Here is a 19,521-nt window from a genome sequence, read left to right as displayed (position 1 = left end):
TCTCTCTCTCTCTCTCTCTCTCTCTCTCTCTCTCTCTCTCTCTCTCTCTCATCTCCATTCCTCTCTGAAATCAATAAATATATATATATATTTTTTTTTTTTTAAATCACATTAGCCTGGTCCTCACCTGGACTCCACTATAGGCTGCTCAGCTCTCCCTCACCCAGAGTGGAGGACTACCAGAGACTGAGCTTTCTGATAGAAAAAAAGGAACAACAGAGGCCACTGACTTTTCTACCAAACCCTCTGAAAAGGGCTTAGAATGAACCAAGGATAAGCAACAAGGGAAATGAGACTGTTTACCATACATTTAATTAAGGTGAACCTCCCTTCCTGCAGCAGGAAATTGAAAGAAAATCATATGCTGTGAAAAAGCAGCTGTCTCCCCCCAAGTTTCCCTTGGGCTCATGCCCACCAATAGTCTCCTATGCAGCACCAGCTCCCTCTGGGAGGGTTTAACATATACCCAAGACCGTGCTGGCTGTTTTGGCTCAGTGGATGGAGCGTCAGCCTGTGGACTGAGGGGTCCCGGGTTCGATTCCGGTCAAGGGCACATGCCCAGGTTGCAGGTGCGATCCCCAGTAGAGGGCATGCAGGAGGCAGCCAATCAATGGTTCTCTCTCATCACTCATGTTTCTAGCTCTCTCTCCCTTCATTTCTGAAATCACTAAAAATATATTAAAATAATAGAAATAAAAAAACTAAAAAAACATATACCCAAGACCAACTGCAGGAATGGCCTTCAGAGGTCAGGGCCACTGTCCCAGAAACAGTCTCTCCCTAGAGTCAGCCTCTGCACTGCTGTACAGAGTAATCTGGAATTTACAGCCTCTTCTGCAAAGCCTTACAAGGTCAAAAATGTTCACGTTGTATCTATCACTCCTATGATGAAAAGGCTGTGGAACAGCGCAGACTAAATGGCCAATACAAGGACAATTCAGAAGCCAAACTCACTGGCCAAACCACGGAGTCAGCAGTGGCACAGCAGTAGCCAGGAGCCCGGCTGGCCAGGCCTCAGCAGCACTTGGGCCTGCGCTGCCACCTCCCCCCCACCCCCACCCCATGAAAGTGACCGCCTCCTGCCAGTCCCGCCAAGAGTGAACACAGTCACCCCAGCACCAAAATAGGAGTCACAAAGAGTTGACCTCCACTTTGGGGAAGGTTGCTGACCCCTGAGCTATCACCCTCTTTGTAAAACCCATACTGACTTTTACATGCATGGTAAGGCATAGGGGAAGTGGCCAAAGATATTTTGCAAAATGTTCAGTAAAATAAAGCCTAAACTATGAGGAGAAGAGGGAGTGGAGAAGGAAACATCCCCTCTTTTACCACAAGCCCGGATGCACTAAGTCTAGCAACAAATAGGGGTAGGAAAGTGGAAAGAAACAAGGGAAATAGAGCAAAAAGAAAAGAAGAAAAGGAAAAATACAGAGAAGCGAATGGTGTTAAAAGAGGAAGCCAATGTCAAGTTGCCCCACCTGACCCAGCCTCAGTAGCCTTGGTCTTGCTCCCCCAGCCCTACTGTTCAAGAGGGAGGTCTGCGATTCCACCCTAAACATCAAACATTAAAGACATAACAACCCTAGCAAACCAACTTTACTACGTCAGCACCCAATCTCCTACAAAATAAGAAAAGCAAACTGGCAAAAGTCAAATGGACCCACCACCAAGTCAGATACCAGATACAAGGTTTGAAGACATTTCTGGCTTCTAGAATATACTTAGGTAAACAAATCCTTTCAAATTAAATGATAAAATATACATTTATCAAATACAAACTTTTAAGTTTTTAAAAAATAACAGATGCGCTGTGCTTGCATGAAAGGGCATGAAAAACTATCAGGGTTTTGCAATAAATACTGGAAGGCTTAAGAGAGTATAGTAAGACTGAGGACAGATCTAATCTAATAGATGCCTCCTGCACATCTCCCAATGGGGATGTGCCCGCAACCCAGGTACATGCCCTTGAGCGGAATCGAACCTGGGACCTTTCAGGCCGCAGGCCGATGCTCTATCCACTGAGCCAAACCGGTTTCGGCTACAAAAAGATATTTAAAGTGGTGTCTATTATTAATTTGAATGCCACCTACCCAACTGTTCTGATATTAAAAAGACACAAACACAAAAGATGGTTCCAGTTCTTTCTATGCTCTGAATCTAATGTAATTACTACAGAGGGTCCTGCACTGGATGCTGAGATAAAGAGTGTTTATTAAGCACCTACTATGTGCTAGACCTCTGAGCTCAGGTCCCCCTTTTGCCTGACCCCTTGTCTTCCCAGCTCCCAAACAGCTGTGACAGGTTAGGAACGGAGAAAGAGGACTGAAGGTAACGCCATGCCTTCAGATTCAGCTGGTAGTTAACAGCAGGCAGAGGTGAACAGCATACAGAGAGAGCTTCGTGCTCCACATTAGGAATATGTCAGCCCTAATTTAGAGATGACTTTTTCATCTTAAGAGGCAGACAAATGTAGACTGATTAACAGTCATAGGAAAGTGAAAACTGGGGCTGTCCTGAAAATGGGATGAAATCACATCACTGCCTTCAAGAAGACGAATTTTCCAGGCCCTCATAAAGCTCAGAGCCAGGTCCCAGGGTGGTTACAGGTTAGAGACAGGAAGGGTGAGAAAGCTCTCACAGTCTCAAACCCAACCCAGTGGGACTTCCTTCTCTCTCTTTTCTTCCTCCCTGATGCTAAGTATTCCCCTTTTCTAGTCAACAGATTTCTTGAGTCCTTACTTTAACATATGCATGTTTCCTAACATAGCCTTTATCAACACAATGCAACTGTACACAGAACCTGACATTTCATAAAACCTGCCCTTTGGGGATCTTGTAGAAAGTCTTCTGTGAAAAACAATCTCTGAAATGAAATTTCCCCAATGACCCACACTCCACCATCACATCAATCCTCAGAATCATGGGTGTGCCCGGCCGGCATGGCTCAGCAGTTGAGTGTCGACCTATGAACCAGGAGGTCACGGTTCAATTCCTGGTCAGGCATATGCCCAGGTTTGCGGGCTCGATCCCCCATCAGGGGCTTGCAGGAGGCAGGTAGGTGATCAATGAGTCTCTCTCATCATTGATGTTTCTCTCTCTCTTTCTCTCTCTCTCTCTCTCTCTCTCTCTCTCAGAAATCAATTTATAAAAAAAAAAGAATCATCGGTGCAAAGTACTGAATGCAACGTAATGAATGCAAGGCCAGAGTTCTCTCTGCACAACCACATGTGGGACACATGAGCCGATGTATCAGGCTGGCACTGTCAGTCCAGTAGTAACAATGAGGGACAGCCACCATGATGTACTGAGCACCTGCTCATGGGTCCGGGCTTCCGTACATCACCTGGTTCAGTCCTTACAATTGTGAGGTCAATTTTATCATCCCAATTTAACAGAGGGGGAAAGCTGAGCTCTAAGACCTTGCCTGCAGTTACACAGCAAGTAAGAGGCAAAGACAAAATGTGAACTCGGGGCAGCCCAACAACTCTTCTCTCCTGGTGGTGGAGAGTCAGACAGGACTCACTGCCTGCAGCACATGGGGCAAGACCCTTCCCAATGCTCGTGCCCCTCCATCCTGTGTACGGGCATGGCGGTGAAAATGAATGCTGGGGGTGGGAAATCTGTGTACTAGAAATATCAGGGGGAATAGTGGCAGAAAATATGTGTTTGTTTTTCATGATTTAAATGAGGGAAGGGAGGAATCTGTATGTAAATATTTTCTCCATGCACCTAATAATGTCACTGTCCTCCCAAAGCATTATCTCAAGTTCTGCACTTGAACATTTGCAAGTGGCTCGCGCGAAGTAAAAGACTGCAGGCCAGAGAAGCAAGATCTAGCTTGATCAGGCTGGCTTGCAAAGAAGCAATCTGTACTGTTTATTCAAGTTACATCCAAGATTTGTCTAGAACTTTCAGATTTCACAGATAACACCAGATGACTCCCAGGGATCGGGGCTATCAGAGGATTATTAGCTTCTCTACTTTGTCCTCAGATACCACTGATGGCAATGCCAGGGGTGCATGAGCACTGCCGGTCTGGCTCCGAGCTCCTGGCTCTGCAGCAAACCTGCAGCCAAGCTCTGCAACCCTGAGTCACTGCAGACCAACCGGGGCACATGTGTGTGATGTTAAGAAAAAATACTAACAAGAGGCAATATAGTTCCATTTGAAAAACCAGAGAAAATAAAACCACATTCACCAATATTTCTACCATGGTATTATTTGGGGACATTTCCTTGAAGATTTTATAATGTACATTGAGCAAGGTTGTGACTGTAGCTTATATACAACTCCGTTTCCTGTTCCTCCAACAACTACTTCTGCTTTATCAAGGGTCACCTGCTCTATGCAGCCTTTCCCAGCCATTCCCTTGCCCAGAAACTCACTCTTTCGTCCTCTCTGCGTCCACTATTCTCTGAATCATGCTCCTTTGAAACTTTACTGATGGGCCTAAACATCAGGCTCCCCTTATAGACCTCAATCCTTCCAAAGCCGTCTGACTGTAAACTTAGATTATTTTTCACATAGTTGGCAGAAACGACACCAAAATGTTAACAGGGGCCAAGTTGGAGTGGCGCACCATGACTGGTTTGTTTTAGCATTCCTTCGACTTTTGATGTGGTTCCAAATTTTCTTTAGACAACGTATAATTCTTTCATGCATATTTAACTGACTATGAACGTTTCTTAGAACTGTGATTGATCAACTTCAAAATCACATAAAGGAGGAAGGGGTCTGACAGCATGAGACAGGTCCCCGTTTTAAAATAGGAAAGTGGGCAACCCTGACATCTCCAAATAAAAAAGCCCTGATAACAACAAATCCTGGCAAAATTATAAAACAAATGGTTTGGGGGACATTTGGAAAAGAATGGGAACACTGGGAAAAGGCAATGCGGGTACACGATGACCAAGTAATGGCAAAAAGCAACCAGTTGTTTCTTGCTGTGATTACCAAGTTGGCAGACCAGGTGGCATGTGAGAGAGAAAAGGCATCTGGGTTTCAGCAAAGCAACTAGAAAAATCTCCAGTGACTCCCTGAGTTAAATTAGTGACACAGAGTCAGCCTGTACTAGCATACAACTATCTGGCCCGTTGAACGACTACCCACACAGAATGTACATCACTGCCTCCTGTGGGCCACAACTATACTTTGTACATATCCCTCTCGGCACATATTAAACCTGACTGAGCTCCTAGTCTGTCTTCCTTCCAGACCTGGGGTCAGCACACTATGGCCCCCAGGCCGCATCTAGCCCCCCGACTGTTTTTGTTACATTTCACTGGAAGAACCATGCCATTTATTTACATGTCCATGGCTATGTTGGCATTACCAGGGCAGAGTTGGGTATTTATAACAGAGATCAACCCACAAAGCTAAAACTATTTCCTATCTGGCCCTTTAGAGAAAAGTTCTCCCACCTCCATACCAGACGATCATCCTTTTTCAGGCAGGAAGGTTGTCTCATTCCTCCGTGTACCCTCAGCACTAGCACGTGCCTGGCACATAGCAGGCACACATTAAACATGTGCGCACACTGATGTCTTTAATGGCTTGATGACAAGGTAGAGAAAGGTTCAATTCTTCACCACAACCTGTCCAATGTCTTAACAATGACTTGACTGAAGAGAGACACAGGAGTCAGGCTCATCAAACCCCCAGGCGGGACCAGACTGGGAAGAGGAGCTAATACTATAGATGACAGAATCAAGATGCAAATGCTCCCGACAACCTAATTCTGGGCCAAACACAAAGCTGGTTGTGCAAGTCCAGGCTGGGGGCAGTTCTAAACTTCCTCGAGTCCATCAGACCTGCCCTGGCTGCCATTCACGGGAAACAGAGCTGGGTACTGTCATTGACCACAGGTTCATCGGAGCCTACAGGCCAAGAGTAATGCAATCTTCAGTGGCATCAAAAGTAGGACGGTGTCCAAATCCCAGAAAAACGGTAATACTCCCACTGCACCTCACAGCGGTCGGGCCACAAGTGGAGGATTCAGCTCAGGACACCACAGTTTTTTAAGTAAATTTCTTAAATGGGCTTATTTAAAAAGCACCCAGCGGTTTATAGTGAAAAGTTCCTATTCCACCCAGTCTCCTCCTCAAACGCAAACAATATGACCCATTTCTTTTGTGCCCTTACACAGGTTCTATATGTATATACAGGCAAATAAACAGGTTGTCCTCTCCTCTTTTTGCACAAATGGTAGCACATCACATATGCAGTTCCACACTGTACTTTCTTCATATGAAAAAGAGATCCTAGAGGCCCACAACAGTACTAGAAGATCAGGCTCGTTCTTTCCCGTGGCCGCACAGGGGTTGACTGCATGGAGATGCTAGACTGATGAGCACTGAGGTTACTCCAGTCTTTTGCTCCTATAAGCAATGTTGTAAGGAATAAACATAAATCATTTCTCACCTGTGGAGGTATATCTGTAGGACAAAGTCCAAGAACTGGAATTACAAGCAAAAAAAGCAAATGCATTTGTAATTTTGATGGACATTGTCAAATAAGATCTTGGTTTCTTGTTTGTTTTTTTTAGTTATATTTATATTGATTTCAGAGAAGAAGGGAGAGGGAGAGAGATAGAAACATCAATGATGAGAGAGAATCATCAGTTCGCTGCCTCTCACACACCTCACACTGAGGATCAATCCTGCAACCCGGACATGTGCCCTGACCTTCCGGTTCATAGGCCGATGCTCAACCACTGAGCCATACCAGTTGGGCAAGACCTTGGTTTTTAAAGAAAGCCATGGAGTTTCCCAAAAGAGGGGACTGGAAATTATTTAAAGAGGTAAAGGGTCTTAGGGTGGGGAAAAAAGAGGGCTGAGAGAAGAGATGAGCACCATCAGCTTCAAATACCTACAGCTACCACCAGTAAGTTCAGTCCTACTTCATTCACCACGTGCTGGACACATCCTCAGAGATTTGCACACATATCCCACTTCACTGTTATGACAACCCTGAGGGATGGGCATTTTTATCTTCATTATGCAGATAAGGAAGGACTCTAAAGCCAGAGTCCTCCTGCCAAATTCCACTGAACTGATAAGGGGCAGAGCCGGGACTCAATTCAAACTGGGTAACTCCACCATATGAGCTCCTCGCTGTCACAACCCTGGGTCCCTCCAGCCCTGGCTGCACAGAATGGCCTGGGAGGCTTCTGCACAGGCCCCACCTCAAATTCTCATCGGCCTCGTCAGGGCACAGCAGGCACAGGTTTAAAAGCCCCCCTCTCCAGTGACTCCAATGTGCAGCCATGACTGAGAACTCTTGCTGTAGTCTACACACGGCACAGTTCTCCAAGCAGGGAAGGCATCAGTCACCTGGAGCCCTGGGCAAACCGTGTCCAGGCCCCACCCATGAGTTCCTGAGTCAGCACCTCTGGGTGGTGCTGGGGAATTCACATTTCTAGCAAGTTCCCAGGTGATGCTGCTGACCTGGGGACCACACTTTGAGAACTCTGCTCTGGAAACAAGAGCTAGTACTACTCTTAGTTGTTCCTTCCAGTGCACAAACCCCAGGCTCTAAGTTCCAGGAGGCAGGAGCCTTGTCTATCTTGTTTTCTCTTATTCCTCCTGAACCTAAAACATAGCTGGTACTCAACACATATGCTTGAATGAACGAATGAATCATGGTATAAATATAGTGAGACATGGGTCCTGAAGAAGAAAATTATAAGACAGGTTGATTGTGCCTCAAATTAAAGAATTCTAGTAATTAGAAACATTCAAAAATAGCATGAAGTGCCTCAGTAAATAGTGAGCTCCCTGTCCTTGGAGAGACACCAGCAAAAGCCAAACAGCCAAGTGACAGCCAAGTGACAGAAATGTCACAAAGCAACTATGCACTCCAAGGTGACCTCCATCCCTTCTAACAGCATTTACAAAGATACATTTTAATTCATGTGTATTCCGGCAGACAGGAAGTACTCCATAAATCCTTCTTGATGATTAGTCAACTGGTCTGCCAATACCTTCAGTATGTAAACTTAGACTCATTACTTCACTCCCACGCCTCAGTTTCCCTGAACACAAAATGTAGGGGTTTGCTAATCAAGTTCTGGGGATTCTCTAACAAAAGGACTTGCAAATAATGAACAACTAACAGATGTAGCAAAGTACTTGAAGTGCACACAACATCTGTCCTTTCTCCTCTCTATCATTCTGCACTGCAACTAACCCTGCATCTAACGGATATTTCCATGAATATTAAACTTAAGGAAGAACCAAGGGCAAAGTCAAATTCACACCAATCAGATTTCTGAATGCCAGGCCTTTACCAGTTTAATTACCAGCCTATCTCTCTTTTTGTAATCCATGCTCCCAACAGCCACATGTTGGGCACCCACTATAGATGGAGGATTGGGAAACAGAGGGAAGGATCATGCCCAGCCCTGCCTTCTTTCTCCCACCTGAGTAATATCCAAGGGTTCATCAGAGTTTACTAGTGTAGAACTCTGTGTTTACAGATTGATTTCCATTAAGAAAACCACAACACAGACTAACAGAACCAAATCCAGAGGAGCGTTCTCAATTTTTATGATCTTAGATACTAGGTCCAAGGTTTCATCTTTATAATGGGCAAGAATGCCCTCGCCTGGGACCTGAATGGTATGAAGGGGTCCATCTGAGAGAGGTTCTTAGGAAACAGCTTCCCCACATCACTGGCTCTGTGGAGTCTTAGGGGCCACCAGGAGATTTCTGAGGGGAAAGGACAAGAAACTGGAGCAACTCCCAGGCAGCTATAAAGGCCTATAAAGCCAATTACTAACTTGAGCATTAAAAACTGTTTTCAGATCTTCAAAAAATGAGAACACATGCAGAGCTATTGAAACAGTGTGAGCCTCCCTTAGGAACCTCACAAAGATGATCTGAGGGGAACCGGAGTGGAGATGCCATTTGTGAAAGAGAAGATGAAACCTTGGCTTCAGTTCGACAAGGCAAATGACCTCGTCAGAATGCAGGAGGTCAGTGAGAAGGGCCGGGGCCAGGGAAGCCAGTCAAACACTGCAGAGCCAGGGCTGCAAAGCTGAGACGGGGGTTTGTTGTAGTGATTCAGCTCCTAACAGATTCTGACAGCCACATTCAGGTGCCTGGCAGCAAGGCTTCTCTTCCTTAAGGGATCTCAAACCCGCCTGCGAACAGCTCACAGCACAGCTGCCCAGAGTCGGGGACCTCGACCAGGAGCAGCGTGCTGCAGGCGCCACTGCAAGGGCAAAACATCAGGAAACGAACGTTCTGTTTTTCCAGTTCCTGTGCACCTATCTATGGCTGAGGAGTTCAGAGCTGAAAGGATTAGGCTGAAATAATGTAGTCCAGGTGTGACAAAACTCTAAGGTGTCTAGGAATCACCTGGAGTACCTGTTAATGCAGACTTCCAGGCCCCAAGCATCTGGTGTCTGAATGGGGCGGAGCTACCGCACAAGGACTTCCGCACACCATGCCATTCTTTTTTTTAATATATATTTTTATTGATTTCAGAGAGGAAGGGAGAAGGAGAGATAGAAACATCAATGATGACAGAGAATCACTGATGGCTGCCTCCTGCACGCCCTCTCCTGGGGATTGACTCCGCAACCAGGCATATGCCCTGACTGGAAATCGAACCATGACGTCTGGTTCATAGGTAGATGCTTAATCACTGAGCCACCCCGGCGGGGCACCATACCATTCTAAAGTAGGTGGTCCCTAGACTGCTGTTTGAGAAACAATGACCTGGTCCAACAGCCCTTTTATTTCATAAGTGAGAAAAATAAAATCCAGAGAGGTGAAATGCCTTGCCCAAGTCCAACTTCCTAAGCCCACGAGGAAGAAATCAAAGTATAAACAAATGTCAGAGTATAATCCAAATTGTTGAAGGGCACGGCCAATGCCAAGGGCAGCAGGCAGCAAGCTAGCTTCTTAAACAGAGCCTCTCACCAATGCAAACATCTGCAAGAAAAAACCTTCCAGCCCTAACTGGTTTGGCTCAGTGGATAGAGAGTCAGCCTGCGGACTCAAGGGTCCCAGGTTCCATTCCGGTCAAGGGCATGTACCTTGGTTGCGGGCACAGCCCCAGTAGCGAGTGTGCAGGAGGCAGCTGATCGATGTCTCTCTCTCTCATCGATGTTTCTAACTCTCTATCCCTCTCCCTTCCTCTCTATAAAAAATCAATAAAATATATTTTAAAAAATTAAAAAGAAAAGAACGAACCTTCCTGAGTGGAAGACTGAATAGCAAATGCCAATACCTAAGTTAAGCAGGGCCCCTATGTTTCCACAGGGGCCCTGCTTCTGTCCACACTCCAATCATATTGTCACCTGCACGGTCATTTCCTATTCACCGCTGACGGTGAGCACCTGCAGGCAGGAGTCCCATCCATCACTGCATCACCACCAGCACACAGCAGGCTTCCATGAACTTTTCTTATTGTCAGATGAAAGCTATTACCGCCCTCTGCCTGGAATCCATTCCAAGAGGCTGGTCCACCTGGCACATTTCTCTCCCAGCCTTCCAGCCCCAGCTCAGGTGTCACCCTCTCTGAGAAATAACTACCCCTCCCCCACCACACGCAATCAAGTGTTCCCTCCTACCTCTCCCAGAGAACCCTGTACATACCTGTTAGCACTTATCACACAGCTTTATAATGGTTCTGTTTACCTACAAGACTCTTCCTTGAAGGCACTGATTTTGGTCTTTGAAACCTCAGTACCAAGCTCAGCTTGCCATGCAAAAATTGCTCAACAAATTTTTGATAAATGGGAGGATGGGGGGTGGTGTAAGAAGGATGGAAAGGAGAAACTTATTTTAAATACCTTACAACAGACTCAAAACTCTAAGGTTGCAGATGTACTTCACTGGGGGGAAAAATTCCCTATTATTTCCTCTATTCATAAAGTCTCTCTCCAAAGTCACTGTGATCAGGGGTGTGTTGTCTACAACTGGAAAGGACCTCACCTGTGGATGCCCCCTGCATGCGCACGTGCACATACGTGCACGAACACACACACACACACACACACCCCTGTGGTCCCCCATCAACACACATCTTCAGCTCCCACCTCCCAGGTATCCAGAGCTTCCTGAGCCCCCAAGATCCTCCCCAGAGCAGCCAAGTTCTGTACTTTGCAATGTGATTATCTCCCCTGAGCATCTGTGGACAATACTCCCGAGGCACAGGCCAGGCAACCAGCCAAGCAGGAACTCCAAATGTCCAGAGCTAAAAAGGGGCTTTTCAGGCAAAGCTGATTTCTCCTTGAGATGAGGCGGAAGCCAGACATCTGCCCTCCACTGGCTCTGACGTGCCCCTGCACTCTAGGCAATGAACAGCTCACAACCAGGTAGAGCTGCACTGCGTTTAAAACTGAAGTGTCAACTCTGGAGCTTCTCCCTGACACGCCGTCACCTTTGCAAAGCCCTGTAGAGCTGACATGGCTTACTCCACCCTTTACCTCTCTGCTCCCTCTGCGCAGGGAGCTGCATTTTATGTGTCTCAAAGGCAGAGCTGGGGAAGAGCGAGGTGCTCAGACTCTCCGCCCAGCACTCATTCCTCACTGCAGCCGCACAGTCTACCATTTACCGATTGTCTCCCGAACCCAGAGCGCCTTTCCTCCCCTTTCAACCATGGCCTTCCACTTTCAAATCCAACAAACCTTCAGGCTTTGTTGAGAGTTCTTCCTATTCACATTTTACTGCCACATAACAAACCAGATTTCCTGTTTCTTTCTTGTGTTTATTATGCTGAGGATATTTTTTCCTAGTGCCCTGAGAATTATTCCCATAGGAAACATTCAGCTCCTTTGGAACTCTTTTGACACTAAAACCCTCTTCCCTGAGAACCGTCCTTGGGGACATAAGAAGGCTGGCAGCTGCTGATAAGCCCCCATGTCGGGTAGGAAAGCGGCACCATCTGAGTCAGGCAGTCAGCCAGCCTGGCTCCCTCACTGCCAGCTTCACCATCCTGGGCCTCAATTTCCCCATCCATAAAATACGAATAGTAAGCCCAGCTGGCGTGCCTCAGTAGTTGAGCGTTGATCTGTGAACCAGGAGGTCATGGTTCAATTCTGAGCCAGGGCACATGCCCCAGTTGCAGGCTCCATCCCCAGTGGGGGGCGTGCAGGAGTCAGCCAATTAATAATTCTCTCTTATTACTGATGTTTCTATCTCTTTCTCCCCTTTTCCTCTCTGAAATCAAGAAAAGTATTTTTTAAAGTACTATGTTAAAAAAACACACATACAAAAAAAAACACCACACCAATAATAAGACCTAACATCAGAGGTTGTTGCCAGGATTAGAGATAATGTCTGCACTGTACCTAGCACAGGGGCTGAAGTGGTAGCCCCCCCCAAAATTTGAGCTGATAACATTATTTCAACTGCTTTTGGGCACAGCCTATGTGGAGGTGGGGCCGGCAAAATATATCTTTTTTTCTTATGCCTGGAGAAGCCTTCCCCTAGGAAACACTCAGGAAGACCTGCTGTCATGAATAACCGCAGTCGTGGAGGAGAAATCAGAAATGAAGGGGCTGCCTGGAGACCTTAGGAAGACGAGAAAGGGAGGATTGCTCTCCCAAGGCTAAAAGGCCTCACAAACACCCGTTCCCTCACTCCCAACCCGCACAACCTCCGGGTGTGTTATCTAAGACAAGTCCCTGAAGCTCAGTGAGTGTCATTTCCTCATCTGCACAACAGAGATAACCTTACCACTGCTCGGGACGACGTGACGCAGTGTACCTTGGCGTGTGGTCTGCAAACCACCTGTGCACTGGGGCCATGGTTGCCTTCCCAGCTCCCAGTCCCCTTCCTTCTTTCCTTCCTTCCTTCCTCCTAACAGAGCCTCCACTTTGCTAGGGTGCCCACCCCTTCCCCAGACAGCTCCCAAAGCAAAGCACCTTCAGTGACTGGCTCAGGGCATGTGACCCAGCTCCAGCCAAGGAGGCATCATGGATATGGCTCAGCCAGAAATCAATCTACGTCCCCCTTCCTCCTCTGGATGGCAGTGTGTCTGAGATGCTTGGAAATGCCAGTCATCTTATTCCCAGCCTGCAGACGAGGCTATCACCAAGATGGCAGAGGTGGGAAGAACCTGGGACTTGACATCATGAAGCCACTGAAGCTATCAATCCCGAAGCCTGCCCTATCTCAGGGTTCAGAACCGCCCACTGCACAACCTCAGGGGACACAATTCCCACTGCAGCCCACATGATGGGTCATGGAGTTGTCTGAGAGACAGTGATGTTCCCTGTCAGCCAATCCGAGTTGGAGTTTGTTCCTTGTAGCTTAAAATAACCGGATAGAACCTACAGAACATGTTAAAAATACAGATTACTGGGTCCCACTAGGGAGTAATATGCATTTTTAACTGACTGTGGGGGTCCCCACAGTTTCAGAACCACTGCTTTAATGGAAGGTAGAAATACCCAGTGGGGCCAGGCACACAGTCGACACTCTAAGCACTGGTCCAAAATGGACTTTCCAGAGAAACACCATCCATCTGCCTATTTCCTGTGAAAAGCTACTGCAGGAAGAACAGATGAGGGGAACTGAGGGGAGTGTGGCTGTCAAACAAATCTCACCTCTTCCCACAAAAGGCTGCTCTGCACTGTTGTAGAAAAACATCTGCTAACATTCAGCCAGAACCCTCTTCCATTGCAACCCGACTACTCCTTTCCTCAGCAGCTACAGCCAGAGTCATACCTGGGCCTCTTTCGGTGACATGGCACAGGCCGGAGTGGCTCACAGCCATACATCTGGCCATCCTGGCTCTCCCAATGGCCCTTTCAACTTTATTAAAAGGTCACTTTCCTGGCCTGGCTATTTCTTATCCTGGACCAATCACCCTCTGCGGCACCAGGAAACTGCAAGGGAAGCTGTATTTATTAGAAGATAAAAGAAGGAGCTGGCTGAGCCACCAGGCTGATTCCTGAAATCACTGGGTTTGAAATATCAAATACCCACACCCCTCCTTCCAAGGGAGAAACCAAGAACACCCAAGGGTGGGACTTGGGGCTCCCCTTCACATAGCTTTCTTTTCAACATCAGTCAGAGTTAGGAGGTTTCTTACCATGGCCATGGTAATGGATGGAGGGGGGACAGAGACCACTTAGCATGGGGAAAAGATTGAAGGGAGGGACAGGCACTGATTTAGAGAGGCCTTTGCAGGATACAGTTGCCTAGATAAATCATCGCCCGTTCACTCGCGTCTCTGTCTCCTACAGCAGGAGCTCATCTTGTCCATCTCCATGTCTCTAGCACAGGTCCTACCCCAGGGGTGGGCAAACTTTTTGACTCGAGGCCACAATGGGTTCTTAAACTGGACCGGAGGGCCAGAACAAAAGCATGGATGGATTGTTTGTGTGAACTAATATAAATTCAAAGTAAACATCATTACATAAAAGGGTACGGTCTTTTTTTTTTTTTTAGTTTTATTCATTTCAAACAGGCCGGATCCGGCCCGCGGGCCGTAGTTTGCCCACGGCTGTCCTAGCCCCTGTGGAATGCCGGTTGTACTCAGTGAATGGAAGGAAGCACCAGGAATGCTGGCTGATGAAATGGATAGTGGTTGGATGAATGGGCAGTGGATGGACAGGGATGCTAAGAATTGTGGCCATGGAATCAGGGAAGTCTTCATGAAGGCTGAGCATCTGAGTTGAATCTTGAAGCACTTGCCCCCTTCATCCAACCTGCCTAGTACCATCTTAGGCAGAAAACTGGTGCTTAATAAGTTCTTTCTGGATGAGTTTACTACTGAACTGGCTTTCCTAAGTGAAGGAAACTGGCTTCATTTCCCACAGCCTTTTGTTTCTCCCTATGTAAACAGAGGCCACTCCTAAATAGCAATTAAACTGATAAACCAAGGAAAAGACACTGCCTGACAGTCTCTACAAACACTGCTAGCCGGAGAGCCTAGTAGGACGAGGACACTCCATTTCTATGGGTATGGTCTTCCAGGACCTACTGTGAAATGGCAAAGGCAATGTCAGTCACCCCTCACTTTATGTGTGTGTCTGCATATAGAAATATTAGAGGAATATACAAAAAATTAATAAAAGTGATTATCAATCTGTAGGGGAATGTATCACTTATCACCTAATTAGGTACACTTTTGAGAATGGGAGAGGGTGTTACTGATCACCCACTGGCACAAAGAACATAAACTGGGACTGTCATGGGCACACTGGAATGTATGTTCAGCCCACCTAATGGGTTCCAGGTTGGGGGAGGGAGTGGAGTAGACATCAGGGGGTGACAATGAAAATTTTCCATGCATAGATTTTTATAGTGTTTTGATTTCTGAACCATCTGTATCAACTATTTGAAAATGTAACTATCTTTTTAATAGGAAGAAAAAAAAGCCCAAGAATTTAGCCTTCCAACTCTCTTGGACCAAAAAAAAAGTTCCTCTGGAGCACTACTGAACAGCCACCCTGAAGAGCACCCCTAGATAGTCAATGAAGTCACCGCTCACAGCACAACCCTTCTGCAGCGCACAAGGAAACAGCCGCGAGAGGAGCGCATGCATGGCCTAAAAAGGCTTGGACTCCGCGCGGCCGCTGAGATGGGGAACGTCGGGGATATAAACAGTGTGACAGACAGAAAGCAGTTCAGGTTTTACACAATCATGGCAACAAAGTGAGATTGATTCCGGGCTGAATCAAGCTCTTTATATTGTTTCTTCTTAAAAAGGAAATGTATTGACTACAGTCCTCCTCACAGATTTATCTCTCCTGACATCAGGCACATTCATAACCTATTTTAAATTCCAGGGAACAATGCTGGGGTTTAGGAGAGTGAATGCCAGGGTGTCTCACCAGGACGTTTCAGAGACTGGGCGAAGCTCCTCTGACTTTTAATTGCTCAGAAGATACACACATGTATTCTTTTTCTCATCAGTCATAACTCAAGTTAGAAAAACGCGTCTCCAGGATGCCCGAGCTTTAGGACGGGTCTTTCTTTGGAAGAGCTGCTCTGGAGCCTCTTAGAGATGTTGGCACTTTGGCCTTTAGTCTCCTTTGTAACCATCTCCTCCCTTCACACTACCGCTCCTCGGGCTCAGGCCTGAAACACGGGGACTAGAGAATGTCTCATCTCCAGCCTCCCAGCGGTCAGCCTGACCATGTCCCATTAGGAACCCTCAGGGCTCCACACAGCCTTCAGGGGTGCAGAATCATATAACTGATCACCCAAATAGGGACACTTGAGAGTGAACGGGGCACTATTCATAATCACCCTGAGAAACTGGAATGTGAGGTCATTCTACGGTAGGACAAATCCAGTCCCTTTGGGATAAGCTTGAATTCAAGACACTCCACCATCTGGCCCAGCTTACCTTCCACTTTCTGCATCCTGACCATACCACATGATCCAACCCCCATGGTCTGGCCGTTACCCTGCATGCCTCGGGCTTCACTACCCCTGTGCATTTGCTCATGCCATTTCCTCCTCCTGCCTCTGTCCTTCCCCATCCCTGGCCAGTCTGTAATGTGCCTTTCTCCATCTATGCAGGTCTAACTCCTATGTTCCCTTCAAATCCCAAGTCAAATGGTACCAGTCTTTATTGCATTCATTTAACAAATCTTTACTGACTGCTCATTACGTTAGGCAATTAATGAAGAAGACTGAAAAAAGTCCACCTCTAAGGAACTTTAATCCGTGTGTGTGTGTGTGTGTGTGTGTGTGTGTGTACAATTGTGACAGCTGGTACCAAGGATGGGCACAGGGTGATAAGTTAGAGAATCTACCCTGTGGTGCTTTTGTACAGACGCCTCACCCCCAACCCACAAGGCTGTGAGCTCCTTGAAGGCAAAGCCCAAGACACCCATCTTCCAGCCCTGCTGATCCCATCACACCCCCTTGGATATAGCAGGCACTCAACAAACATTTATTGAGTAAAGAATTAATATGAAAAAGTTCACTTATTTAGTCTGAAAACAGTGTCCTTACACCAATTCTGAGCTCTCATGAATCTGTATAGGATCAAAGGGAAGCATGAATTCCCACTGGCCAGGTTCTACAACTGTGACTCTCATCCGACATTGGTGCTGGACGGGCACTGAAGTCACCTGATGCAACACTGTGTTGCTTCTCCCAGGTTAAGTGACTCACTCACCCAAGGGCACACAGCCGGTTAGTGACTGAGCCACTGCAGAGGTCAGAAGGTGACACTGAGAACCTAAGAACTAGATAAAGGACCAAAGGAGTCACTGGGCAGAGGTGTCTGGAGGAGGGAGGTGACCCTGAAGTTGGAGTGGCTAGAGAGCTTCGAGAAGGAGGTCTCGGGGTGGGGCCCAGGTGATGGACAGGAAGTGGGTGATTGTTCCCACCAGTGAGGCCAACAGGGTTTCGAAAGGCACCATGGTAGAAAATTTGGAAGGGAGGGCCACAGGATGGCAAAAGGAAGGCTACTACTGAGGCTAAAAATCTTACCTGGTGATGTACTCCACGAGAGAAAAGGGCGCAGACACTCCTTTTCCGTGTCTGACCTGGAAGAGGGGCCTGCAGTAAGAGCAGAGGTGGTAAAGCAATTCCTCCCTCAGGTCTGCCCCAGCAGCGCCCTTCAGGCCACGGGGCTACTCGATCTGACCTATTCAACCACTGCAATGCTCAGATAAAGCTGCTCGCAGAAGCTCAAGTGAAGGCCAAGTCCTGGGACTTTCCCAAATTTGTTTGTCTTTCTGCCCTAAGTGGCATGGGGCAGACTCGAGTTAAACAGTAACTAGCAGCAAAGGCGCTGGGCCAGCAGCATAGTTGAATCCAAGTACATCCGTATCATGCGTACCCCTTTCTCAGGCCTTTCCATGGTGCCTGGTCACAGCAATCACTTAGTAGAGGCATTTACGGAAGAAAAAAATAGACGATTAACTGGATCTAAGTTCTTATTTCAGTCACACACAGAGAAACAATCAAGTCAATTCGCAGCAGCCTGGACAGGACCCCGCACACCCGTCACCACCTGTCCAGCTCGTCTGCAGCCCTGAGCCACCCTGGCCTGACACGCCTTCCTGGCCTCCACCCACCACTACCACCACCCTGGCCCCGCAGAACTCAGTCTGCGAGGAGCCCACACTGCAAACATTCATTAACATACAACATAATGGTAAGTCTCTGGAGCTAAAGGAACAACTCAAGTTCCTCAGATGGGCTTTCCAGATGCCCTTGCACTAGCCCTGCACACAGAGGTAAAAATATAACCAGGTCCCTGGAGGGCAGGGTTTCCCAACCTCAGCACACGGACATTTGTCATGGGGTACCCCTTGGTTGTGGGCTGTCCTGTGCATTGTAAGACGTTTAGGGGATGCTACTGGTAGCTCTACCCACCATATGCCAGTAGCATCCCCTAAACTGTGACAATCAAAGATGTCTCCACACATTGTCAAATGTGCCCTAGGGGTAAAATTGCCTGTGGCCAAGAACTACTACCGAAGACACCTGGAGCTCCCAATCCTCCAAAAAGCTTAGGAGGTGAGGTTGGAGTCCTGGCTCTATGTGTTACTAACTCTGTGGCTTTAGGTAGGTCTCTCAGCCTCTTTGAGCCTCAGTTCCTTCATCTGTAAAATGGGAACAGCAAAACAGCTCCTACACCTCAAGGAAAGGTCATGGCAGTTACATAAAATGACATAAAGATTGACTGGCACAATGAGTATTCAATAAATGTTAGAGATTATTTGCAGGCCTGGAACATTCCATTTAGCCAAGCCTAGAGTTTAAGTCTTCTATTTCTGTGGCTTCTGATCTTCCCCCTCCTTCCTATGCCCTTTCCACCTGTTAAATGCCTTTGGTCTTAACCTTTGGTCTGAAGGAATCCTTCCTGCTGGTTCAAAGGCATCTAAGGTTATAGTGAAGGAAAGAGAAAGCACACACACACACACACACACACACACACACAGAGGACCTTTCAGATCCAACCCTGCTCACACACACACACACACACACACACACAGGACCTTTCAGATCCAACCCTGCCCAGACCAACTCTCCTGACAAAGGTTTCCATTGTCATCTATAAACAAACTTTTCCACAGGGAGGCCTTAAAGAGCCAAAAATCTCAAAGTCTACAGACTCTTCCAGCTCTCGTTCCCATTCTGCCCCTCACCTTGGCATATCCCTCCTCCTTTCTGGGCCTCAGTTTCCTAATCTGTAAAAGAGGGCCGCTGAGCTCCAAGTTCTCCATCGGTCTCTGAGATGCTGCACTGTCCTGGAACACTGCCGTATAGATGGCAGCTGGACCACATTTCAAGTAAGTGCTTAACTGGGAATGAGGATCATAAAGACAAATCATTCTATTTTTTCCCTGGGTTCCCCCAAAGCCAGCAGAATATAGTTCTTGCAGAATGTAGAAATGGGTGTTTGCTGCCCTGAGACCTTGGACAAATTAGTTCCTCTCTCTAATCCTGTTGCCTTTTCTGTAAGATGGGATAATAGAGAGCAGAAATGATGGAAAGATTATGAAACAAAGATCATGAAAGCTGGTACAGAGCTGGTACACACACAAGGTATTCAAAAAGCATTAGCCTTCTGTCTGGACTATTTTAAATT

At 47.0% G+C, this 19,521-nt stretch overlaps 1 protein-coding gene across 13 annotated transcripts in view; it reads right to left on the bottom strand.

Annotated features, from left to right (window-relative positions):
• SORBS1 (sorbin and SH3 domain containing 1) overlaps nucleotides 1-17,760 on the bottom strand; it is a 196,897-nt gene extending 179,137 nt beyond the window's left edge. Inside the window, exon 1 of one of the 13 annotated variants that reach the window (XM_015559393.1) lies at nucleotides 17,412-17,760. The gene's annotated coding sequence lies outside the window, so the exon portion shown is untranslated. The remainder of the gene's footprint in view (nucleotides 1-17,411) is intronic. The other 12 variants (XM_006756633.2, XM_006756636.2, XM_006756634.2 and 9 more) reach the window with 12 other exon arrangements.
• Nucleotides 17,761-19,521: the final 1,761 nt, after the last annotated feature.

Source organism: Myotis davidii, unplaced genomic scaffold, assembly GCF_000327345.1.
Source record: "Myotis davidii unplaced genomic scaffold, ASM32734v1 scaffold332, whole genome shotgun sequence".
NCBI lineage: Eukaryota > Metazoa > Chordata > Mammalia > Chiroptera > Vespertilionidae > Myotis > Myotis davidii.
Note: the sequence above shows the minus strand (reverse complement) of the source record. Positions and strands in the feature narration are given on the sequence as shown.